This window comes from Budorcas taxicolor, chromosome 18, assembly GCF_023091745.1.
Source record: "Budorcas taxicolor isolate Tak-1 chromosome 18, Takin1.1, whole genome shotgun sequence".
Lineage (NCBI taxonomy): Eukaryota > Metazoa > Chordata > Mammalia > Artiodactyla > Bovidae > Budorcas > Budorcas taxicolor.
Window position 1 is genome coordinate 23,915,660 of NC_068927.1, and position 27,444 is coordinate 23,943,103.

Consider the following 27,444-nt stretch of genomic DNA (forward strand, 5'->3'; position numbering starts at 1 on the left):
TAGAGCTGAGGATAAGACATGGGAAATTTCACAAGCTATCCAGTCTTAGTTAGAATGGATGAGGGAACAGAGAGAAGGACTTGAAGTGCCATGTTGACTTTGAGGAGCCAGTAGAACACCTAAGATGGTCTAGAAATCGCCAAAGGTCTGGAGCTTGGTAGAGATGCCGGAAGCCAGTGTAGACATGGGGCTTGGAGTCATGTCTTCAGCAGGCATTCCTTCCATGCCTATCATGTGCCAGGCAGTGTTCTTCCACCTGGTCATCTGTGTTTGAGAGCCCCTAACATGAGGCAGCCATCAACATGGAGACACAGCCGAAGGAAGTGGAGTGAGTGAGCAAGAAGGCCGGTGAAGACGTCAAGGGGCATCACAGGTGGAGTCTATTCATAGTATAAAGGTTAAGCATAGGAGATGGCAGTCAGAGGGCTGCAGAGAAAACCAGGGGCAGGTGGCAGAATTGAAGGAGACGTCGTGACAAGCCCCATGAGAGGTCAGTAGGGTCAAGAGGGACCCTACTGTTGAATTCAGCTTGGAAAGTTCTAGTAGCACGGTAAGGGCAGAAGGACAAGGAGGGTGAAGACTGGTGGGCCAGGCTGCACATTGCTGTGATGGGGCCTGAGAGGAGGTTTCTTAGAGCAGCTCTGTCTTCCTGGGAGGCGGTAGGCCAACCTGAGGGGCCTGAGAAGAGGCACATTTTAGCCAGATGGGGGCGCTGCAGTTAGCTGTGAGAATTCTTGAGTTCCTCCAGCTGTGAGCCTGTAGACCTTCACTTGCCCGGTAGCTGATTAAAGGCTGACCTGGAGCCATAAACATTTTAATTTGCAAAACCATTGTCGTATTCCAACATAAATGGGGGGCAGTTTAGCAATGCATCTCCAAAATGGCACTGGGTGCTGGCTCAGGCTTTTGCAATATATGTTGAAAATGAACATTGAACGCCGTGGCATAAAAAAACAGGCTGTTGATTTTCGTGATTAATTTGGTCTCTAAGGCCAAGGAACCTGTTCATGGCCATATATCAGTTGTGGTGATAGTTGTGGGGCAAAATGAAAAATCAATACTGGAACTACAGGGCTGTACTCTTAAAATCCAAGGTGTGTTTTGTTGCAAATCTCATGGAAGAAACTGACCCTCAAAGGGACAGACATACCTTCATTATTGCACAAGTGTGTGTCCATAGTGGAAAAGCCAAGGAAAGGGATTGGGTCTTATCAGAGTGTAGCTAGGGTGCTTGGAGAAGGTTCAGATGGTTGCAATTTCGAGTAAAATCTCACTTCCAGTTCTATGTGTGGGCTTCCCAGGTGGCTCACTGTAAAGAATTTGCCTGTCAATGCAGGAAACGCAGGACTCATGGGTTTGATCCTTGCGGTGGGAGGATCCCCTAAAGGAGGAAGGGGCAACCCACTCCAGTATTCTTGTCTGAAAACATCCCGTGAACAGAGGAGCCTGGCAGGCTACAGTCCATGGGGTCGCAGAGAGACAGACAGGACTGAGTGACTGGGAACCCACCCACATACAGTTATATGTGTCCTAAGGCAGCCTCAACTAGTAATCTCTAGAAGGTTGTGCAGATGGAAGCCAGGACACCTGGGTATACTTGAGCCTCCGCTAATCACATGCTGCTGTCCAGCAAGTCTCTCCCCCACCCCAGTGTGTTTTTGTGGTTTTCTGTGTTAGGACTTCAGAAATGCTTGAAGTCCTCTGAAGAGATTGACATACTTGAGTGGGAAAGAAGCATCTTCCATTACATCATTATGAATAAGACACCCAAGGGGCTTGTTTACATTTTCCATTCCTTCGATTGGCAATAGACTTCTTTTCTGTCAAGCCTGTGTTGTTTAAGTCTATGTGTAGGGGATTCTTTTCTGTGTTTCGCCTTTTGTTTTGGCAGAAGTGGCCGATCCCCACTTGCCATGGCGAAAGAATCATTACCTGCAGACTACAATAGACAATTAGAACGTGAGGGGAAGAACCTTGTGTAGGTAGATGGGACTGTGAGAACCAGGAAATGGCCTGCTCATGGGTCCAAACGTTGGCAACAGTGCCACGGGAAGAAGAAATATCAACATCCAGAAAAAAAAAGCGAAAGTGTTAGTTGCTCAGTCGTGTCCCACTGTTTGCAACCCTGCAGACTGTGCCTGCCAGGCTCCTCTGTCCATAGAATTCTCCAGGGATGAATACTGAAACGAGTTGCTATTTCCTACTCAAGGAGATCTTCCTGACCTAGGGATCGAACCCGTGTCTTCTGCATTGCAGGCAGATTCTTTCCCATCTGAGCCACCAACATCCAGGCGAAGATTCATTCTGTGATCCGACCTGCCATTTTTCTAAGCCAAGCTGGAATTAATTAAGTAGATGCATGAGTCAGTTGAAATTTACTAGCAGCTTCTTGACCTAATGCCTTAGAAAGTTCTGTCCTTACAGATCAGGTCTCACATTGAGGTCAGAAGAATCAGATCCAACTTAAAGAAAGGCGAGGTAGTGGAAATGCCAAAGGTGCCTTCCAGTGAACTGTACCTCTAGTGGCCCCTTTGATGCGCTTCTGTTCCACGCGACTTATGATTATTTGAGTGCTAAGGTTTGCGGCAGGCTGCCTTGATGTACAGGCCGAGGTGGTGATTTGTTTCTTTTCCCATCTCCTTTGCGTCTCCTCGTTTCAACTTAAGAAATGAATTGTGTGGCCTTTTATAATATAGAGATTAGCGCAGCCTTTTTTAAGTCCCTCTTCTGTGATCTCTCTTAGGAGTTGACTCTGCAAAAGAAACACTTCTGTCTTGTCAGAATGACAGTGATTACCCCACAGTTTGGACACTCTCCAGCAGCTTTTGTTCCCTGAAAAAAAAAAAAGAACTTGATTTGATGAATAAAAAGTTGGGGGATTTGATGAGTCAGAGGGCAAGAAAATGTCCTCGTCTCATATGAGGCTCTCAGAGTCAGACGCAGTGAACATCGGGGAGAAAATAAACCTTAATCTCCCAAGGAAAAACCCTGGAGCATGAAAGTGTTCCCTCTAGAAATGCTGTAAATCTTGCAAACCATATAGGTTTTCTGTTTGGGGCAACATCAAAGCCCAGCGACTTTTGAGATTAAAGTGTGTTTGACAAACAAAACTTTCCCCATGCCACACTCTTTACGAGATTTGGCCTGTCTCTTGCCTTTGTTTAACCTCCATGGGACTTCCTTTCTTCCTGAGATGTGGGAAGTCTCACCTCCTCAAATCTGGGGCAGGCTGGGATGGTTTGTACCTTGAATGGCGGGTGCAGGCCCCGGCTGCCAGCCCTCCACTTCCCAGCAGGTTCCTGGCCCAGCGGTGGCCCACACCTTCTCTCGGTCACTTCCCAGGGACCCTCTTACTTGTGGAAGAGTTGCAGAGTCTTCGCTGACTCTAAGATCAAGCAGCAGGAAGACAGTGGTTTCCCTCAGCCGAGACAAAGGAGTTTGTCTTTTACCTCAGAATTTCTGTTTCTTTTCAAACCATCTTCCCCACTGTCTCAGAAGAAGTGCTTGTGTTTTTTGTTTGTTTGTTTTGTCCTGACCTGTTGCCGTGTCGGGGATGTCTCGGTGCTTTCTCTCTTGCAAACTGGAAATAGATGATTCTGTTTTTGTGCAAGGAAAGTTCTTTTTTTGGAGAAATTATCATTTAACAGAAGAAAAACTTTCCTTCAGTAAGATCATTTTTGGGGGGAAGTAGAGAGTGATAAGATTTTGCTTTAAAAAAAAAACAACGCCCTTGTCTTTTAAAGGAGTTGGATTCTCTCAAGTCACACATTCCAGCCTTCTGCCAGTGTCCCCAGTAAGGTCTGATCTGTGGCTGTTCCTCAGGGTGGTCAGATTGCAAGTGGAGGACAGGTTGGGGAGGCAAACGGCTTTAAGGGTAAACCCCCACAGCGTAAAAATCTCATTACTGGAAAAGCGCTTGTGTGGTTTAGGCTACGTACTCCCAAGTGGAAGGATGGTGATGGTGAATGGTTAAGGGACTCACTAAAATATCTTAAATTGTCTCCGTTAAACACGTAGCGTCCTTAGAGGTCACACAGAGCTGAAACTTGAACAGCTGTACAACAAGCATCTGAGATTGTTTTTAATTGTGTCCCCTTTCTCGAACAGCAGTAATTCTTGTTGATACTGTCAAGAACCTTTCCACCGAGCACAAGCACACCATACTTGAAGGTCAAATGCTTAACCCTTCTGCATGGTTACAATGAAAACGGACCCCTTTGTTTTCATTAATGTATACCCCAGCCGCGCACACGGGGAGAATGGGGCCTCAGGCGCTCACCAAGCTGAAGTAACTTATTGTCCGAGCGCCACAAAGAGAGCATATTTTCGTTTTCATCCAACAGTTGCTTCGCCTTTGCCTGTGCAGCCAACCACGAGACAGTACGGCCATTTATCAATGGGCAGAATTTTGGGGTACCATTTTGTTCCTCTGACCTGTGTTACTTTTTACTGACCCAACCAAATTGCTTAAAAATTTTCCCTTTTCTGCTGTCAGTGTTTAAAGCTGCTTAATGTCTCCGAAGTGATCCACGCACCACCACTACCCCACCCCGCCCACCGCTTTTTTAAAACACTTTACATTCCTGTTTACCACCACACCTGTTACTGTAGCGAACCATGAAATCACAAATGTTATGCAGCTCTTAGTGACCAATAAGACTTTATTAAATATAAAGAGCATCTCTTATACTCTGATACTCTGATGCCAGGGTGGTGTATGAAGGTAAGCGGGCTGATGATCTACATATATTTATTTGTCGGGAGCCAATCAGGAAAGTAGGTTGCTGTGTTTATTTGTTTGTTTGGTAAAAAGAAATCTCTCTCGCTCTTTTTTTTTTTTCTGCTCCTTAAGAGTTAAACCAAAGGGACCAGTTCGGCAAACATTAAATATGAGCCTCAAACATGAAGGCTGCATTGTTACTGAAACAAAAATGCCTCAGCAGGTGGTGGCCTTGAACAGGAGGGAGGAGGAGGTTCAGTTGTTGCCCATTTTTCTAATCCTTTCAGAAAGCCCATTGTCTAAACCCCAAAGTTAAAGTGTCCTGGTTCAGTCTCACGGAGACGATTTTGACATGAAAGGACCGTGCCCACCACGGGTTTTCTCCAACGGTTTAATCTTCGGGTATGGAATGTATCACCACTAAACAAGGCAGGAGGCAATTATCTCTATGAGATGAGCCAATAATATCTGCTTATCAAAGCGTAAAACTGTCCTGAGTGCAGCCAGTTAGTTAAGTAGGAATTTGTGCCAACAGCGGTAGTATTAGCAGCTTTTAGATTGTATCACTCAAGACAGAAATGTGGTTTCTGTTGTCTTTGGGGCTTTCAGAGCACCTTTGTGGTGACCACATTACCTTTATAAAGCTCAGGTGAAACCCTGCTTAGTCTGTACCTGTTTATATCAAAGTGTTTCATGGAGGGGATAGTTTTTAAAAGGTATCAATGATTGAAGTTGAAATAATTGCTTTCTTTCCCCAAAGATGAATAAAATATAGTTTCTAGCTTTAGAATCAGAATTCATTAGATAGGAGGCACTGAAAAATGAGTTAGGGACTTGCCTGGCGGTCCAGTGGTTAAGAGTCCACCTTCCAGTGCAGTGGTTCTAGTCCTGGTCAGGAAGCTAAGATCCCAGGTACCATCGGGCACCTAAGCTCTCGTGTTGCAACTAGGGAAGCCTGCCCACCACAACTGCTGAGCCCGCGTGCTCTAGAGACTGCGTGCCACCATTTGAGAAGCCCATGTACCACAACAGAGAGCCCGCACAGCCAAATATAAATGAAAAGAAACCTTTTTTTTTTTTTTTTAATAGAAGATGAGTTAAAGGGCAAAGGCAGGCCCCTGGACTGATTCCCATTATTGCTCCTGCTGCAGGGTATGAAGTAGCCCATTTGTGTGCAGAGCCTCTCTGTGTTTTGTTCTGTTTTTTTAATATTTCTTTATTTGGCTGAACTGGATCTTAGTTGCAACTCCTACCTGTGGCATGTGGGATCTCGTTCCCTGACCAGGGATCAGACCTGGGTACCCTGCACTGGAAGTGCCAAGTCTTAGCCACTGGATCACCAGGAAGGACCCCCTCTGTGTTCTTGTTGAGTTGTTTTGATTGTTGATTTTACTCCAAATCGCAGTTGGAATAATTTAAGAAAGTGAGTGCAGTGTAGTGACAGTTTTCTATTATAAATTCCTGAGAAGTCTAGAGTTGAAAAATCTAATCTTCATAAACTTCAGACACAAATTCGGATACATTTATAGATGCTCCTTCAGTCATGTTCTTGTATTAATGGCTGACATGAACACCAGGTGTATTAGCCTAACCAGAAAGAAGCTACATTTCTACTGCTTAAGCCACTTGTAAGATCTAATGGTGGCTGCTGTCTGTGGCACTAGATATATAAACAGGATAAAATCTGCCCAACTCAAAGATTTTTGTAACTTTCTATATAATACTGGCATTCAGAAGTTAGTGAAAGGGAAAAGGTCTGGGGGTGGGGGGTGGGGATGAATTGGGAGTGTGGGATTGACATATGTGCATTACTATAAAAATAGATAACCAACAAGGACCTACTGTATAGCACAGGGAACTCTGCTCCATATTATGTAACAACTTAAATGGGAAAAAGATTTGAAAAAGAATAGATACATTTATGTGTATATCTGAATCACTCTGCTGTATGCCTGAAGTTAACACAACATTGTTAATCAACTCTACTCCAATAGAAAATAAAAACGAAAAAAAAAGTTAGTGTCTCTATCGGCACTCCTATTCCTTTCATGTGTGATATTCATAAATGTAAGAAAGGGTAAAAAAAATCCTGACTGATGTAATTTTCAGCCTTAATTTGGACATTATAGCTGGGACACGTCTGGATATCTGAAGCAAATGTAGGTGGAAAGAGAGTTGGATAGAGATGAGGTTCAGCAACCATTTGGTGTCTTCAGGATTCGAAAAATGGCGCTGTTCCCTGTGACCTCAGGTCCTCTGTCTTTGCATCTAAGTGGGACTGCAGTCAACCAGAAAGTAAGCCACTGTTTCTTCTACAAGTAGAGACCATCTCTGAACCCTAGTCTGATACTGAAATGATGGTTAAGAACTTAGCAGCATTTACCCTGGTTCTGGTAACCACCCTTATTCTGCCACCTGCTGGCAATGAGATCCTGGACCAGTTATTAAGCACTGGTAAAATGGGTTTGTAAATGATACCAACAAACCTTAAGGGGTTGTTGGAAGGGTTAAATGAGATGCTGTTTCCCGGCTTCATAGGATGTGCTCCAGTCATTACATAGTTTCGTGGTTGAGAGAGTGAACTCTGCTACCAGACTCCCTGGGTTTGAATCCTGACCCCACCGCTTAGCACCTGTGTGACTGCACACCAGTTATTTAATACTTGGGTGCCTTGATTTTCTTGTCTGTAAATTGGGATAATGATAAAACCTGCTTAGCTGAACTGTTACGAGGATGTAACAAGGAATCCATGAGAAGCGATCAGGACAGGATCTGGCACGTGGTAAATGTCCAACCATTGATCGTTTTTGTGGTTGTTTTGTTATTAATACCTCTCTAGTTGTATTTATTTAGCCACTGGAATGTGTTTTTCTTTTCATAGCTACTATTAATGCATTAGTAATATGTACTTAAATTACTGCTTTAATAGGCGTTTAAATAATTCCTGAATTCCTGTTTGAGAACTCTGTCTCCAAACCGTGTGTGTATGTGTTCTCTGAGCAGATATGTGCCACGCAGCAAGTAATGCTGACATTGAAGACTTGGTAGGCAGTGGTGTTTACAGAGAGTGTAAACAGGCAGGGACTACATTTGTCTTGGGTAGATTTTATCTGTGGACAAGTGCAGCAACTCTGCCCACGTGACCTGTACTGAATTATCTTTCCCACCAGATTGTTACTTCATTTAGAGTTTTAATAGTCACATTGTCAATAGCCTGAGCAGCTTCATTACAGCAGGACATAGCTCTGACCTCAGGAATCTTAAGAAAAATAAGACTTTTTTTTAAGGGTGGGCAGATCCTTATGTTGAAATTTTTTAGTTGTATCTTTATTCTTACGGGTTCATATTTTAGTTTTCATTGCCTCAAAATGAAAAGGATAAGAGTACTTAGGAGATCAGGGTTAAATAATAATGTAATGGTTATGCTTGGCTGTGAACAGGACAGTCTACTGTTTTATAAATCAAAATCAAGTCAGACAGTTCAATAGTTAATTTACATAACCGCTTTGGTCACCTTCCACCCCATGTATATATTTTATTTTTCTGTCTAGATAGTAAGCTCCTGGTAGCCAGGTACTGTGGCCTTACAGATTACAGATAGCCTTATAGTAGAGACTCAAATTGTTTGATTTATTACATGGAAATTTGCCTTCAGAACAGTCTGTTCCTTGTGCTCCGTGTGTTTGAAATGTATTGGGCCTAGAGTTGGAGCACCTGATGTCTAGTCATAGCTTGATTTTATATTCATTTTGATCTTGAATGAGTTATTTAATGTAACCAAGCCTCAGAGTCCTTATCTGTAATAAGGTTAGTAACACTTGCTCTACCTAACTCACATAGTTGTTGTGAGGATTACATGAACCATTGTTCATGAAAACACTTTGTAAAGTGTAAATCAGTTTACACATGTGTTGGCTTTGGTCCTTGGAGGCTGATGCAGGGGTTAGATTTGGCTCTGTTACTTATTCATGGTGTAAAATTTGGCCAATTACTCAACCTTTCTGCATCTCAGTTTTTTAACATATATAAAATAGAGATAATACTACTTTTATTGTGCAGACTTATTTTTAGAATTCTGTGATATAATGCATGTGAATAGCACCTGGAGTGTCATTCAGTTCAGTTCAATTCAGTTCAGTTCAGTCGCTCAGTCGTGTCCGACTCTGCAACCCCATGAATCGCAGCACGCCAGACCTTCCTGTCCATCACCAGCTCCCGGAGTTCACTCAGACTCATGTCCATCGAGTCCGTAATGCCATCCAGCCATCTCATCCTCTGTCGTCCCCTTCTCCTCCTGCTCACAATCCCTCCCAGCATCAGAGTGTTTTCCAATGAGTCAGCTCTCCGCATGAGGTGGCCAAAGTACTGGAGTTTCAGCTTTAGCATCATTCCTTCCAAAGAAATCCCAGGGCTGATCTCCTTCAGAATGGACAGGTTGGATCTCCTTGCAGTCCAAGGGACTCTCAAGAGTCTTCTCCAACACCACAGTTGAAAAGCATCAGTTCTTCGGCACTCAGCTTTCTTCACAGTCCAACTCTCACATCCATACATGACTACTGGAAAAACCATAGCCTTGACCAGACAGACCTTAGTCGGCAAAGTAATGTCTCTGCTTTTGAATATGCTATCTAGGTTGGTCATAACTTTTCTTCCAAGGAGTAAGTGTCTTTTAATTTCATAGCTGCAGTCCCCATCTGCAGTGATTTTGGAGCCCCCCAAAAATAAAGTCTGACACTGTTTCCACTGTTTCTCCATCTATTTGCCATGAAGTGATGGGACCAGATGCCATGATCTTCATTTTCTGAATGCTGAGTTTTAGGCCAGCTTTTTCACTCTCCACTTTCACCTTCATCAAGAGGCTTTTTAGTTCCTCTTCTGTAAGTACCTTATATGAAAAAATTGAATCCCATCAACCCTATGACAAACCTAGACAGTATATTAAAAAGCAAAGACATAACTTTGCTGACAGATTCAAGTGGGAAGGCTGAACACCAAAGAGTTGATACTCTCAAAACTGTGGTGTTGGAGAGGACTCTTAAGAGTCCTTGGACAACCAGGAGATCAAACCAGTCAACCTAAGGGAAATCAACCCTGAATACTCATTAGGAGGACTAATGTTGAAGCTGAAGCTCCAGTACTTTGACCACCTGATGCAAAGAGGTGACTCATTGGAAAAGACTGATGCTGGGAAAGATTGAAGGCAAAAGGAGAAGAGAGTGGCAGAGGATGAGATGGTTGGATAGCATTACCAACTCAAAGAACATGAACTTGGGTACACTCTGAGAGATGGTGAAGGACAGGGAGGTCTGGCATGCTGCAGTCCATGGAGTCACAAAGAGTCAGACACAACTTAGCAACTGAACAGCAATGACAACCCTTTGAAGTAGGTGCTAGAAACGGTCTCTCTTATAGATCAAGAAACCGAGGTACGGAGGGTAAGTCACTTGCCATGGCTAACTCAGCCATGAAATAGATTCAAGAGCCTGTGTCCTTTCTCCTCATCCTAAAATCCACAGGGCAAGAGACCACCTGACTTGCTTCCTATAGCATTGTCTTCCTTACCCATCCCCATCAGCTTTGCTTAATAAATTTGAGTTCCATGCCATCCAGTTGTCAGCTCAGATAGAGTAAGAGTTAAGTGCAGAATGATGTGTGTGTGTGTGTGTGTGTGTGTAATTTCCCCAAATCTTTAAGTCTGGCATACATGTTTCTGTCATACTCTAGACCATCTGTCTGCTAATATGTTCCATTAGCATTTCCAGCTTCATGTGTGTACAATTGGACTCTTCCCTGCAGCTTTGGGGAGTTATTTACTCTCTCCATACCTCAATTTCCTCATTTAAAAAACAGAGGAGCACACGTTCAATGCCTGGTCGGGGAACTAAGATCCAGCATGCCATAAATACATTTTAAAAATGTTTTTAATTAAAAAAAAAAATAGAGGTGGCACTTAAACAGTTGTTTTCTTGATGAAATGAGATCCTGTTGATAAAATGCTTGATTCGATGCCTAGCACCTAGTAGGCACTAAAGAAATGAACCTTGGGCTGTTACTGCCACTTTGTGGGAAGCAGTGCTCAAAGCCCCAGGGGGTAGTCGAAGGTTCTTGGCGGGCCATTCTGGCCTCGCTCTCCTGAGCAGTTACAATTTCTACCAGGGCTTTGGTCTGGATGTGACTGAGAAGGGGGTGGGCAGAAGGTAGGGTCAGGGGAGCCAATAGATACAAAGGAGTGAATTATAACAAAGAGCCTTTTCTGCTTCAGTTCTTGTGTAGAAAACATATGTTCAGTGATGCGGGCAGCAGTTGGGTTAAAGACACACTGTAGGGCTGCAGACAAAAGGCCCGCACTCTTCCTGCATCACAATGTTTTCAAACATATTCACTTGGCTCACTTGTTAGGGACTGAGCTGTCAGCTGGATCTTCTTGCAAGTGTGATTTCTTTTTCCTCCCCGTTCCCTTTCAGAGGCCTCCCCGCCTCCCCTCCCCTTCTTCCCCCAATGTTTTACACTTCATATAATCCAGTGTGCATGACAGACCACTTCAGCCTTTGTGTTCCTGATGTTTGAGGGGGCAGGGGGAGCAGATCTGATGGAGATCTCGGGTACCTTTTCACTGGCCCAAGGATTGGAAGACGCTAAGCCACTCTTAGGCCAGACATCATCTGTGGCTCAATTACGGAGCGCTTGGTGTAGCTACCCATTCTCCACCTTCAATTAACAGTTCGGACAACAAACAGATTAGCGCAGTGAGATTCTTAGAAGTGGCGGCTGGGGACTGGGGGCATGTGTGTGTGTGTGTGTGTGTGTGTGTGTGTGTGTGTTGCAGTGGCCTTGGGAGAGTTCTTGCTCTTATTTGTGGAGTGAATAGATTTTGATGAAAAGACGAAGATAAGGCAAGGCACTGCTGGAGTAGCTGAAGAGAAGTCGGCTGTCATTCTAGTAACAGTATTCATGACGTGAGGTGTGTGTGTATGTCGAGACTGAATTCGAGACCCGGGTGGTGTTGCTCTGCATGGCTGTCACTGAAACATTTCTGTTCTCTTTCTTTTTTTAAAAAAAGGTGGAAAGGCCCATTCCTTTTTTATTTTCTTTTTTAAAAAATACTTATTTGGCTGCATTGGGTCTTAGTTGCAGCACATGGAATCTTCGTTACAATGTGTGAGATTTCATTGCAGCACATAGACCCTCTAATGGTGGCACGCCAATCAGGAGTTGCAGTGAGAGGGCTCCAGAGCCCCACGGCTTCAGTGGTTGCAGTGTACGGGCTCTTAAGTTGTGGTGTGTGGGCTCAGTAGTTGCTCCAAGTCACATGGGGTCTTTGTTCCCCAACCAGGGATCGAACCCATGTACCCTGCATTGCAAAGTGAGTTCTTAACCTCTGGACCACCTGGGATGTCCCCAAACCTTGCTGTTTCCTTTACTGAAGATTTTGCAGCCATGGTAGGTTTGTTTCTTTGCATAAGACTTTAGAAAGGCACATTTCGGTGTATTTCTCTTTACTAGGTAGATACATATAATATAAAGCATTACACATAGTATCTTGATGCATTTATTATCTAGTAGAGCTTCCATTTCAGTAAACAGTCAGCTAGAAATGTAAAGAATTAGCACTCTAGCCCTTCTGCCACTGATGTGTATTTACTTTGGGCATTTCACCTTCCCAATCTCAGTTTTCCCATCTATGAAAGGGGAATCCCATTATCCTCACACCTTATAGCGCATACTATAATAAATCAGTCACTGTAAGATAATGGTCAATGGAAATACTCTCTTGTCTTTTTTCATACTATTTTTATTGATCTGGTAGTTTTCTTTCCTTCTTTCTTTTTTTACTTTGGCTATTTCTGGATTTTTTTCTTTTTTTCTATTTTGGCTGCACGGCCTGCGGGATCTAGTTCCCTGAGCGGCCACTGAACCTGGGCTACCTGCATTGGGAGCACAGAGTCTTAACCACTGGGCCACCAGGGGAGTCCCCACACTCTTTGCAGAAACTCTGTGCTGAGGCTTCATTGTCACATCGCTGAGTCACTTTCAAGGCTTTCGCTGCTTCTTTCTTCCAGTGGCCTTGCCCAGATGCTCTTGTGTCATGATATTGTTGATTAGTTGAGTTGCTTGTCCAGGAGGTCACCAGCATCTTGCAGGGAAGGCGAGGCAGCGGGGAGACAGGGAACTTCCCATTGACTTAGAGCCCTCCATGGGCCGTTAGCTCAGTTCAGCAGTAGAGGCAATTATAGCCCTGCTAATGAATAGGCCATCAAGTGGAATTTCCCATATATGGTGTCTTCTGGGGTGAGGATAATTTCAACACCACCAAGTCCTGAGACATGAAACATGATATAAATATTTTCTAATGAAAAGCACCAACAAAGTCATCTCCGCCAACACGTCAGAACTGACAAAGGAAACTACTGATGCTATTCGTTTTTAGTGCTGTCATCTGAAAATCCTTGAAAGGAAAGTGTTGTGGAAGTGTATACCTGGTCCCCTTAGACAGAAAGTAACAGTCTGCAAAGATTTTAGTAATGGAGAAAGCTAAGAGACTGTAAGCTGGGGATTAGAATGACACCTGAGGTGGCACCCTCTTTGGCCTGGAGTAGAGTGTCACCCTGGGCCAACAGGAGAACAGCTGGAAAATAAATGGATATTCTTTCCCGCATCGAATGGGTTCATTTCACAGAGTGATGGGAAAGGGAGGCGAGAGTAATAAGGGTGTGTATGTGAGACTTTACCCCCTAGTGTATAGGTTTTTTTTTTCTTCCTTGTTTTGAAAGAAAGTGAATGTTTCAGAAGCTAGAATGATTCCTGGGCTCTCTTGGCAAGAAAAATTATGCTGTTTCTCTCACTTCCCCATGAATCAGCTTTATTATATAGACTGCACGAAATAGTGACTAAGTGTTGACTCTGCTGAAACAAATGAATCTATTAGGCTCTTTGGAGGGTAAAGAACAATGATTTTTGTAAACTCCATAAAGGTCAAAAAAAGGCTTTCAGTAAGTATGCAGAAACTAGAAATCAAATCCCATTTCCTATCATAAGAAGCCCGTTGTTCTAGCCCCGGTAGTTAATGTACTGTATGTGAAAGATTTAAGACGGGTTGGAAAGCTTGGCTTCTGTTTTATTAGGCTGCTATTGAAAAGCCAACAGCCTAACTTCGACTAGGTGCTTTGAGATTTCTTAATGGGCTGTCAGGGGCAAGACACCAGGGCTGTGCTATTCTAGCTCTTTCCTGTACATTAAAACAACAGGGCCAAGCGATTGCATACAGAAGTATGAATGACTTGATGCTTTCTCTGTTCCATATGGCCAGCCATGTCTTTGGCAATTAATCATGTACAAAATCAGTCGAGTGCTCTCTGAAGCATTGAAGTCAACATTTAGTTGTGCCGGTGCCAGTGGGGGCAGTGGGGTTGCAGGCGTAAAGTAGCAGGATAAGGGGTCGCTGGCGCCACGGCCCAAGCAGCTGGCTTCTATAAACAACACTTTTTTCCCCTCTCCACCTTTTATTCCTTTTCTTTCTGTCTTCCTCTTTCTTGCTTACTTTCCCGCCTCTCTTTATTTCTTCCCCCCTTTTCCCTTCGCTTTCCTTTCGTTCCTTTTTTCTTTTTTTTTCCCCTCTCTCCCTCCTTCCCTTCTCCCTTCCTTTCCCCCCTCCTTCCCATCTTCCTTCCTTCCTTCTTGCCTTCCTTGACAATCACAAGGATCATTTTTCACCATCCTCTGAAACACCATGGTTGCCAGCTTGGTTCTAAGGTTTAGCTTCTGCTCACTGCCCTGGCACCCCAGGTTTAACACCTGGAGCAGGCTGCCGTTATCCTCCAGCAGCCTGGCCGTCCCAGCGCTCACCCACATGACTTGTCCTGAGAGTTCACCCAGCACCAGGCTGCTGTGGCTCTGTAGCTTTTAGTGAACCACATTAAACATGGTGATTTCTATACTGTCCAGAGGGGAAAAGTGGGAAGTAACTATGAAAGTGCCTTGGGGAAAAAAAATAAGTAGTTATTCTCATTTATGGCTGGAGTATTTTAGGATTAAAAAAATCAATATTCATTATCTTCTTTGATCTTTCTCCCCCCAGTTTTTTTTTTTTAAACACAGAATGCTGCTGATATCAGTCATGACGATTTCTAATATCTATTGAGCATTTTGTGTGTGCCAGGCGTTGGGCAGAATACTTGTGCTGGATAATCTCATGTAATCGTCCCAAGAAGTCTAGATGCTATTACATAGACCCCTTGACAGATGAGAAGACGGATCAAAGAAAGGTTTGCCCTGAATTCTTTTCTCACAGACATTCCTGATTACTCTCAGTTAGCTCCCGCCTCTCAATAGCACACAATGGATAAGCGCCAGAATATGTCTTCTGGGTACATTTTTTTTGAAGATTCACTTGGTAAACTCTGCTGAGATGTTCATGCACCTTAAAGCAGGTCTTTGAGATGAACTGAACCAAGTGTCTCTTTAGGTGGAAATAAAAGGCCGCTTTGTTGGCTGCCTCTTGGAGACTTCTGCCTTTGCGCCTGCCTTTCAGGACTGCCTAGCTTATCTCCTGCCCTCCTTGGTAAGACTGTGAGGGGTGGGGGAGGAAAGGGATGGGGGGGCGGAGAAGACGGCAGCCTTAAGTCATCCGGTAGACAGGGGCACCCAGTGGTGACTTGGTGTTATCTCTTAGCCCAGGTCATGCAGGATGTGTCTTCTCAAATTCAGGAAACAGGGGGAAGAAAGTCTGAACATTGTGTAAACATTAGCACCCTCAAAACCTCTTGCTCCCGGAGAGGGAGATAAAGTAGGCAGAAAGGCCGAGGGGGAATGTTTATTTGTTCTGCTGGGCTGTGGATCCAAGCACGCTGGAAATCTTCGGCGGTGCCCAGTCCAGTTTAGACAAGGCGGAGGCATCACTCAGCATCAAGCTGCAGAGGCCTCACAAAAGAGCCATCTGAAACTGACAATCAGTCAATGAAGGCAGACCCGAGATCGACCTCTCTTTGATGGGACCAAGGCTATCTCAGTGGGTTCTGTGCCTTTTTTCTTTTTCTTCTTGAAAAAAAAAAAAAAAAAACAGGCTGAGTTGGGGGGAGAAAGAAAGAAAAAAAAAAAAGTGTTCCTGGACTTTTGAAGAAGGGAGCCCTGGTTGGGTTTTCGACAGCCCATGGCAATGTTGATGTGATGAAATAGCTTTCCCAGCTGATAACATCTTAAACCAAGTTTCTTCGCAAGTTGAACCTTTAGCCCTCATTATCAGTCAGGGCATATCTTTGTAATTTGTGTGTGCAGCAGGGAGCTACAGCCCTAACATGAGGCAGCTATGTATATAAAAAGTGTTAGCAATGGCATTTTTTCCCACCACCACAGGAGGACTTTTTTGGTGGTGATAAGGATTGAGAGATGCTGAGAAGGTGGGAAATGTATGCAACTTCTGGCATCCTAGCGTTTATATGGCTTTTGAAATTGGAAAAGCAGTGTTTTTTGTTTTTTTTAAATGAACTAAGAAGAGAGATCACAAGCCATATTTGTTGAATGCCTCCTGTTTCCACGCATTTTCTTAGACACAGTTCTCTGATTTGTAAGAAGGACGGATTAAGCCTAGATTTTGGAGTTGAAGGCCTGTCGGAAGCTGTTACTCCAGATCAGAAAGGAACCAAAAGAAGGGAGGACTTACTTTCCATTATTAGTAAATGAGTAAATACTGTTATTCTCCTTTTAAATCTAAGAATGATTCCTATCTAAAAACCTTATATAGTATAAATTCTGCATATTGCAACTTATGTTCATAGTGCTTAACTAAAGATGCCCTAGAATTAGGACACATTGAAAGTTACCAAACGTAAAAATATAACCAGCAAGAGTTAGGTGACTTGCTCAGCGTTAATTAAATGAATTCAGGATTGGGAGACTTTTTTGCCAAGAAGATGTGAAACCTATGCCTAAAATTTAAGTCCTTTTAGAGCTTTAGAGTTTTGGTTTTTCTTTTCTTGCTCTCAGTCAGTCTCTCTCTCTCTCTTTCTCTCTCAACCTCTCTCTTTCTCTAGTTCTGGACATTTTACTTAATCTTTTATGCATAAAGTTTTGAGCCAGGAGAAGCTAAAAACACTGTAGAATTCTTAGAGGTCATTAGAATGCTGTGGGTTGCCAGAGTTCAAAATAGTTTTCTCTGCTGCAATGGACAAAGTAAGACTTCTTTTGGCTTATCAGGAGGCTATGCATAGATTAGATGCTATCATAGCTTTGTGGTAAGACTATTTTTAGATACATCCATCCAAATGAACGTTGCCCTAAGCAGTCACCTAGGGATTGCAAATGCTTCATTTTTCATGATACTTTGGTTGAAAAATAGATTTTATAACTTTTTTTTCTTAGATTTGTCTTTAGAAATAGTTTGAATCAGACCAAAGCTTGTTTCACACATTGTTCTTGGTCTTGAATAATACCCTGTGACTAGACTGTCCATCTTCTTCACCAGACATGCTCAGATATGTCATCTGGCTTCATTTGTTCCACAAGCCTCTATCAGGAGTCCACTTTCACAACTGGTACCAAACTTGGCATCTTAGAGGATATTGAAAAGAAATGGGTGTGGACCCTATCTGTTCTCACAGAGCTCACACTCTGGAAGAGGAAAGCTCTAGTGCATAATTAATCACAGTGGAATATGAAGTGATTTATGAGATGCTCAAGGGTGGGCCATAAGAAGAGGTGACCCACTCTACTTAGTTTGGTGGAAGGATGTGGTTCCTCGAGGACTTCACAGAGGAGGTATTATCTGAGATGTTTCTTGAAGAATTAGTAGTTACTGGTAAGTTTTATAACTAGGTACAAGTAAATATATAATCTAGAATAGGCATGTATTTTCAGGGAACTGCAATTAGTTTAATGTGGAATAGAAGAGAGACAGAGCTAAGACTTGAGACGTCAGCATTGCCTATATAAAAATGAGAGGGTTTTTCATTTTTTTTTCTGATTAAGGAATCTAGGCTTTAAAAATTATTGTTTTGTATCTCTCAAATACAATAACTGAAGTCTGTATGAACCTGAAGTCTGTAAGCTGCTCTGGCTTAGGTGGAGTTTTGGAGGCGGAAGTTTCTTATCTCCTTTGACTCTGACATACTCCTCTTGTAGGAGGTAAATTCATAAAAGGGGTGAGACTGACCCAGAGATGCTAGTTGGGACACCATTTCACGGCCCAGATGAGAGATGTCCTGTACCAAGTCTAATGGCTGTGGGGAAGAAGTAAGTCTGAGACCTGTTGAACACAGAGGAATGACAGGGGTTGATGTTTCGGTGTAGGGAGGGCCGAGAACAGAAAGAGACACCTAGGTGTCTAGTTTAGGTGACTGCGTTGGTAGTGGTGTCATTCGTCATTCTAGGGAAGTAAAGGGAGAAGGGGATGACAGAGGATGAGATGGTTGATGGCATCACTTACTCGGTGGACATGAGTCTGAGCAAGCTCCAGGAGTTGGTAATGGACAGGGAAGCCTAGTATGCTGCAGTCCATGGGGTCGCAAAGAGTTGGACACAACTGAGTGACTGAACTGAGCTGAAAGGGAGAAGGAGCAGATTGATGGAGAACAGAAATTGCGGTTCTCAAGTGGATGAGTTGAGGCTGAAGTGTCATTTTGAGATGTATGTCAAAGGAGAATCAACCATCTAGGGGTTGATACTATGGGACCAGAGTTCAGCAGAGAGGTCTGCTTGTAGGTAGAAGTCCGTGTGAAGCTGTTGGTCTGCAGGGACCTGTAAGGCCATTGGAGGGGAAGGTTGGCCACAGAGAATGCAGGCAACAGAGAGGACAGGAGAACCAAGGACAGAACCCTGGGCTAAGCACAGGTGAGGGTCCCACAGTGAGGAACCCCCCTAGAAGACTAAGAATAGGGCACATACTGGATAGTGGCCTTAGAGAGAGAGGCGTCTACTAATAATGCCATGTACAGTGATTCTAAAAATAAAGTCCACCCTCCAAGGATCAAGATTTTTCTCCTCTGAGGGATATGCAAAGGAGGGTGCCTCTGGCTTCTGAGAGAGGCTTCTGATGGCTGTGGCCATTCAATGGTTGCTTGTTCTCCTTTGGAAATTTTTCAAGTTGTAGACACTTTGGGGGAATCCTCTTGCTAAAATAGCAGAGCCTAACACAAGGTGGATGAGGGCATTTAAGATGAAACCAAACCTCATAATCCTAATGGCACAAGACTGGGTAACTAGGCCTCGCGAGAAGCCGTAGGGAGGCTCTGTGGTCCTCTCCATCCTGCAGTGCAGGAGAGGCCATATGGAGGAAGTGGCAGCTGGGATTTGTACAGTCAGCTCTCTTACATGGATATTAAAGGGAAAGAGGGGATGGGATGAATTGGGAGACTGAGGTTGACATATACTGGAGTGGGTTTCCGTGCTCACCTCCAGGGAATCTTCCCAATCCAAGGATCAAACCCGCCCCTCTGAAGTCTCCTGCATTGGCAGGCAGCTTCTTTACCGCTGGAGCCACCTGGGAAGCCCGTATATACACTTTTGTCGTTCTTCAGTCGCGAAATCGTGTCCAACTGTCCGTGACCCCGTGGACTGCAGCACGCCAGGCTTCCCTGTCCATCATCTCCCCGAGTTTGCTCAAACACATGTCCATTGAGTCGGTGATGCCATCAGCCGTCTCATCGTCTGTCATCCCCTTCTTCTCCTGCCCTCAGTCTTTCCCAGCGTCAGGATCTCTTCCAGTGAGTCAGTTCTTTGCATCGGGTAGCCGAAGTATTGGAGCTTCAGCTTCAACATCAGTCCTTCCAATGCATATTCAGAATAGTCAGTGCTATAAAATAGATAACTAATGAGAACCCACTGTATAGCGCACTGTATGTAGTTCACTGTATAACACAGGGAACTCTGCTCAGTGCTCTGTGGTGGCCTAAACGGGAAGGAAACCCTTGGGGAGCCGACACTATTATAAGCATAAAAATATCACAATTTTTATAAAAAGAATGCCCTTTGACACTCTGAGATTTCCTTTTGTGAAAGAACTTCTTTTCACTCTAAATTTTATCAAATATTCTAGTTTAGGGTCTGAATGCTCAATCTAAGTTCAGCCAGCTTTTTCCAATATCTTAAAAAAAATTTTTGTAACAGAATTTGTTTTGTAACCCAGATACGTTTTTCTGTATTTTTTTTTCACCAACTGCTTCTCTTTTAAATATATTTATATGTAAACATGTTATCTACATTCTTTCTTGTCCTAAAAATGTGATAAAAGTGAACTTTTATAATTAAATTTTATAAAAGTTACATATGATAAAATTGACTTTTTTGGATATACAGTTCTGTGAGTTTTAACATGTCTAAACTCCTATAACTACCATCAGGATGCAGACTAGTTTTATCATTCTTAAAATTCCCTAACTGATTTGATCTCTGTCCCTATAATTTGCTTTTCCCAAATGTCAAGTAAGTGGAATCATGCTGTGTTTTTTTATCTCTGGAGCGTCACCTCTCTCACTCAGCATAATGATTTTGAGATTCATTCGAGTGGGTTGCATGTATCAATTACCCATCACTTTTATTTACTGAGGAGTATTCCATTGTATCACAGTGTGTTTATCCACTTGCTCTTTGAAGGACATTTAGGTTAGTTTGGGGCAATTATGAATAAAGCTGCTATCAACATCTATATATGTGTTTCTGTGGGAATGTACGTGTTTATTTCTTTAGGTAAAGCCCTAGAAATGGGATTGCTGGTGATAATATTAAGTGTGTGTGTAACTTTATGAAAAACTGCCAAACTCTCTACTAGAATGACACTCTTTTGCATTCCTACCAGCGAACAGATGTATAAACTTTTGAACACTTAAATGCTATTTTAAACACTATTGGCTTGAGGTTGGCAAATTGTGTCTCACAGTTCCTTAGACTTTTGAAGAGAAGACCCACGACAAGGGAAGAACCTCCAGTCCTCCATACCTTCAAAGCTTCAAACAAAAGGGCTCTAGTTTGTTTTATATATGGAGTTTCATAGAAGAATACCTTTAGGGAGAAAAGAGGTTTATGTGTGAAATATGGAAAACCATTGCAGTAGGGCAGGCAACCCACTCTAGTATTCTTGCCTGGATAATTCCACGGACAGAGGAGGCTGGCGGGTTAGTCCATAGGGTCGCAAAAAGTTGGACATTACGAGCAAAACGGCTTGGCGCAGCATGGCAGTTCATCTAGAGGGTGGGATGCAGACCTGGGATGATGCTGGGTGGTATTCCAGGACTCTACACATAGTGAGAATCACTCAGAGAAGGTGATTACATCTTCGGCTCCTTTTCAATTTCTGTGACTGTGTCCAGAAGGTCTTCATTTAGACTCATGTGTCTCTAACATTCTCCCATACATGTTTATGTCCTCTTTTACAAAGAAGAAGCCAGCTTCAGCCTCAGGGCCTTCAGCAAGCAACGATAATATCTGTCTAGAAGATGAGATTACAAGGAGATCAAACCAGTCAATCCTAAAGGAAATCAGTCCTGAATGTTCATTGGAAGGACTGATGCTGAAACTGAAGCTCCAGTACTTTGGCCACCTGATGCGAAGAACTGACTCACTGGGAAAGACCCTGATGTTGGGAAAGATTGAAGGCGGGAGGAGAGGGGGACAACAGAGGATGAGATGGTTGGATGGCTTCACCAACTTGATGGACATGAGTTTGAGCAGGCTCTGGGAGTTGGTGATGGACAGAGAAGCCTGGCATGCTGCAGTCCACGGGTTTATAGTTGGACACGACTGAGGGCTGAACTGAATTGAGAATGAGAGGAACATTTAACTTTGTTTTGAATATATTATTTTTCTGGTTATCTTCTCATTTATGACAAGTAGCACTGGTCTTCCATTTTTCTTTTGAAGAGAATTCATTTTATATTTTAAAATATAAGTCGATTGAAAGAAAAATATTAGGTATTAATACAAGATCTCCTGGAGGAGGAAATGGCAACCCAATCCAGTATTCTTGCCTGGAAATTCCCATGGACAGAGGAGCCTGGCTGGCTGCAGTCCATAGGGTCACAAAGAGTCAGACACAACTGAAGTGACTGAACACAGACATTAATACTTTATACGCAAATAATGGGTATTCTGTTATAATATGTGCCTGAAGACATGGCCATAAACTGCATGACTTTCTGAGGTCAGGATGTGGGGACACGTGTGCACCCAGGGCTGATTCATGTCGATGTATGGCAAAAACCACCACAGTATTGTAAAGTAATTATCCTCAAATTAAATTAATCAATTAAAAAAAAGAATTATGAGACTGAACTAGAATGACTAAAGTTTGGGAAACTCAGAACTAGGAGAACTAGTTATTTAAATAGACCAGGAAGTGTGTCCTTTTGTGAACTGAGAAGAGCTCCTTGGTGGAGCACATGACTATCTCTCAGCTTCTATGAGTTTTATCAACTCATGAAATAGTAATAATAATAATAATGTGTGTGTGTGTGTTAGTTGCTCAGTCGTGTCTGACTCTTTGCGACCCCAGGGACTATATAGCTTGTCAGGCTCCTTTGTCCATGGGATCCTGCAGGCAAGAATACTGGAGTGGATTGCCATTCCCTTCTCCAGGGGATCTTCCCGACCCAGGGATTGAATCCGGGTCTCTCACATTGCAGGCAGACTCTATAATAGTAATTTCTTAAAAGAAGACAGTCTTCCATTGCTTTTTTGTTTTTGCAGTGCTTGTTTTTCCAGTTTCTACTTTTATTACCAGTTTGATAAGCATTTATTAAAAGTCATTAGGGGAGCAGTGGGGATACAGTTGAAACTGAATAGACAGGATCCTCTGCCCCCACGAACTCAGCTTTCTTCAACCCTTCCTCTTCAGGATCCATGGTAAACTAGGGCTTCTGGATAAAACGTAAACGATATGAAAGGCCAGGAAGAGAGAAACGACTTTTTTGAAAAGTCACATAGAGAAATAATTTTATTTTCATCACGTCTTTGGGGCCATCTAGATGTGTGTTTTATCTTCCATGTGAAGCACTTTTTGGTAAAATAATATGTACCAGCAGGCATGGTGATAAACTGCATGACTTCCTGAGGTCCCTTCTGGCTTTCAGTGTTTGAGGTGGGGTATCACAGAGAAGGAGCAGTGCTGTTGTTAGAGTCCCCATTGATGCCAAAACCTCTCTGAAAAGAGACATTTTTTACACTATAGGCCACAAATTGGCAGCTGTCTGAGTTCCGTTTAGCCATTGTTTCTTGTTTGGTCCACATGGTATTTAAAAAAATTGGGGGGCCAGAGAGGAGCAATATAGGTATGAGGGGTGGGATGTACAAACCCCTGGGTATAAGATAAGCTCAAGGATGTACTGTATAATGCAGGGAATATAGCCAATATTTTGTAATAAAGGTACATGGAAAATAACCTTTAAAAATTGTATTAAATGCAAATAAAACTGCAATGGGGTCAGAATGGCCAATATCAAGAAGTCTACAAATAATAAATCCTGGAAAGGTTGCGGAGAAAAAGGAATCCTCCTGCGTTGTTGGTGGGACTGTAAATTGGTGCAGCCGCTATGGAGAACTGCAGGTTGTTGTTTAGTCGCTCAGTCATACCTGGCTCTTTGTGGCCCCATGGACTGTAGCCCACCGGGCTCCTCAGTCCATGGGATTTTCCAGGCAAGAACACTGGAGTGGGTTGCCATTTCCTTCTCCAGGGAATCTTCCTGACCCAGGGATCGAACCTCCACCTCCTGCACTGGCAGGCAGATTCTTTACTGCTGATCCACCAAGGAAGCCCATGGAGAATAGTATGTAGATTCCTTAAAAAGAAAAAACAAAATAAAACTGAGAATAAAGCTACCATATGATCCTGTGGTCCCACTCCTGGGCATATATCTGGGGAAAAACTTAATTCAAAAAGATGCATGTACCCCAGTGTTCATAGTCGCACTGCTTATAACAGCCTAAGACATAGAAGCAACCTAAGTGTCCATCAACTGATGAACAGATAAAGAAGATGTGATATATATATATAATGGAATATTACTCAGCCAAAGAATGAAATGGTGCCATTTGCAACAACATGGATGGATCTAGAGATTACCATACCAAGTAAGTCAGATGAAGGTAAATATCATAGGATATCACTTACATGTAGAATCTAAAATATGACTCAAATGAACTTATTTAAGAAATAGAAACAGGCTCACAGACATAGAAAACAAACTTACGGTTACCAAAGGAGAAAGGGGATGAGGATGGATAAATGAGGAATTTGGGATTAAAGTTTACACACTACTATATATAACATAGGTAACCAACAAGGACCTATTGTATAACACTGGGAACTATACTCAATATCTTGTAATAACCTATAGTAGAAGAGAATGTTAAAAAATATATATATATATATATATATATATATGAAACTGATTCACTTTGTTGTACACCTGAAACTAACACAACATTGTAAGTCAACTATATTTCAATAAAAATTTTAAAAACAAATCAAATTTGTATAAAATTAAAAACTAAAAAGAAAATTAGTTTCTGACATTTCAAAATTAGGAGTTTTCATTTTAAAAAAAAGAACAGAGTTCTTGTTTATTTTAAAAATTCATGAATCTGGCCCCACCAAAACAGCTTTACTGAATGGCAGAGTTGCCTGGGGCTAAGGCTGAGTAGTGACTATCTTTTTAGACAGAGCATATGCTCTCTTCAGGAACCTTGCTTAACTTACTCATGTTACCTTTCTGGTCCTAGTCAGTATTTGAATTTACAACCCCTGCTTTAGACACTGGGAGCCTGGGTGTCATGCTTTAGAATCACCTAGAGAAACCCACGGAGAAGGCAATGGCATCCCACTCCAGTGTTCTTGCCTGGAGAATCCCAGGGACAGGGGAGCCTGGTGGGCTGCCGTCTGTGGGGTCGCATAGAGTTGGACACGACTGAAGTGACTTCAGTTCAGTTCAGTTCCGTTGCTCAGTCGTGTCCGACTCTTTGCGACCCCATGAATCGCAGCACGCCAGGCCTCCCTGTCCATCACCATCTCCCGGAGTTCACTCAGACTCACGTCCATCGAGTCAGTGATGCCATCCAGCCATCTCATCCTCTGTCGTCCCCTTCTCCTCCTGCCCCCAATCCCTCCCAGCATCAGAGTTTTTTCCAATGAGTCAACTCTTCTCATGAGGTGGCCAGAGTACTGGAGTTTCAGCTTTAGAATCATTCCTTCCAAAGAAATACTTAGCAGCAGAGAAACCCAGTATTCCTCCCGGTGCTGGGGGGCCACCAGTATTGTCCTAGGAGCTCGTGTGTGCTTAGTAGCTCAGTCGCGTCCAACTCTTTGCGACCCCGTGGAGTGTAGCCCACCAGGCCCCTCTGTCCACAGGAATTCTCCAGGCAAGAACACGAGTGGGTTGCCATGCCCTCCTCCAGAGGATCTTCCCAACCCAGGGATCAAACCCAGGTCTCCTGCATTGTGGGTGGATTCTTTACCGTCTAGGGAAGCCCTAGAGGCTCATAGAGTATGCATTTGGCTATATCACCAGTAGAGTAGCTGTCATTCTGGGCCCAGGAGGCGGAGGCAGAGGCAGGCCTTTTCCTGACTAATGCTTGACAGATTATTGTGGATGCTCTCCAGTGGACATACCGTTTCCTGTCTGATCTGCAAGGTCTGTGCTTTTATTTATTTTTTCTGGTGCACCACACAGCGTGGAGGATCTTAGTTCCCTGACCAGGGATTGAACCCATGCCCAGTGCACTGGAAGTGCACATTCTCAACCGCTGGACCTGCCAGCGGAGTCTCTCCTGTCTTACCTGTTTGTATCAGTTAGGATGTTTGATTGTAAGCAACAGAAACCGGTTCTGGTGAATTTGAACAAAGTGGGACTTTATTGAAAGGATGTTGGATAGCTAAAGTTGTCCAAGGACACTCTAGAGTTTGAGAGAACAAACTTATGGACACGGGGTGGGCAGGGAATAGAGGGTGGGATGAATGGAGAGAGTAGCATGGAAACATGTACACCACTATATATAAAATGGCCAATGGGAATTGGCTGAATGACTCGGGGGAACTCAAACCGGGCCTCTGTAACAACCTAGAGGGGTGGGATGGGGAGGGTGGTGGGAGGGAGGTTCCAGAGGGAGGGGACATATGTATACCTATGGCTGATTCTTGCTGATATTTGGTAGAAACCAATAAAATATTGTAAAGCAATTATCCTTCAGTTAAGAAGAAATACATTTAATTATGTATATGAAAAGAAGAGACTCAGGTATCAGGAAGCCGGGAATACTTTGAGGACCATGGGTGGTAGGAACTGTGGAAATATAAATAAATTGCTGCTACATTCCACAACCCCTCCCCCTTTCTTTGTCATTCTCAAGTGTCTAAAGTCCTGGAAAAGAGAATTAGGCCGGCCTGGCCCACATCCCTGATGGGAGAGAGCAGAACGCTTTGGGTGACAGTCCCTCGAAGATTACATGCAATAAAGACTTCCCCCACAAGGAGATCTAGGTGCTGTAATAGGAGGGGACTGGGTATGGATGGGTATGGCAACGAAAACTGCAAGTGTTTGTCACACCTCTCCTCACGGCTGTCTTGAAGATATTAAGCATACAGTATAAAATGTTATAGAGGGGTAAGGAGGTAGTATTTCAAGATCCATGAGAATCAGATGTTGAGTGTGCTCTTCATGTCAGTGAAGGTGTGGACATCAGTTGAATAAGGAATTGCTGTTTAGTCGCTAAGTCGTGGCTGACTCTTTTGCGATCCCATCGACGGTAGCCTGCCAGTCTCCTCTCTGTCCATGGGATTTCTCAGGCAAGAATACTGGAGTGGGTTGCCATTTCCTATTCCAAAGTAAGGAATACACTGAGTGATGAGAAAAGAGAAAGTGGCAGTTTTATTCCCTTTAGCAATTGCTTTGGTTATAACATCTCCAAAGAAGCCCCCGCCCCACCCACCAGCCTTTCATGAAGAACAACATTTATAAATCCTAAAGATTTCTGCCCCAGTTGTTAATATATGAAGGTAAATGCATTTGAAGAAAAGTTCTGTGATTAGAACTTGACAGGTGTTTTGCTCACTAAGATTTCAAGTACCAGTAGAATACTTTCCATTGTTTCCCTAATTGTTTTCCTACTGTCGCAGACATTTGCATGCTTAAAATACAGATAAAAAGCGCCTACAGAGGTGAGTTGTAAAGTTGAAATGACAATTTCAAATTTGAGTTTTGGTGTAACGTTAGTTATTGGAGTGAGCCAGGTGTGATGCGCTTGCTTTTCAACTACTTAAAAAAGCAGCATCTGAATTTTGAGTGTTTTTGTACTCACCTGTGAGCCTAATTTTTTTTTTTAAGACCATAGCCATAACTATGGAATAGCAGATTGTTCCCCAAATCATGTGTCTCCTGTGCATACGAATCCCTGTATCTACTATTTGAAGTATGTGGTGGATTTTCAAACCTGGAAAGATATTCATAGAGATATACTCTTCTTTGATTCTTGTGCTCTTGGTGTTCCTTTCTTTGTAAGCTCTTGATTTGCAGCAAGCAAGGAAAATGGAGTGAACCAAAAAAAAAAAAAAAAATTCCTGGCATGGCTGGAAATAGAAATTAATGATTCAAATAAGAAAGGCAATGCAGTAAGCCTCAGCTGGGTGGCAGGAAACAGATAGGGAAAGTCAGAGACTGCTCTTTTTTAAGAGGCCAAACAAACAACACACAGTGAAGTGTACGTGAAAATAATTTCTAATAGTAGCTCGTGGTCGGCAGTTGCCAGGGAGA

At 43.1% G+C, this 27,444-nt stretch overlaps 1 protein-coding gene across 1 annotated transcript in view; it reads left to right on the forward strand.

The window, feature by feature from the left end:
* The window catches only part of FTO (FTO alpha-ketoglutarate dependent dioxygenase), a 426,238-nt gene that overhangs the window by 208,863 nt on the left and 189,931 nt on the right, over positions 1 to 27,444 (forward strand). The window lies entirely within an intron of this gene.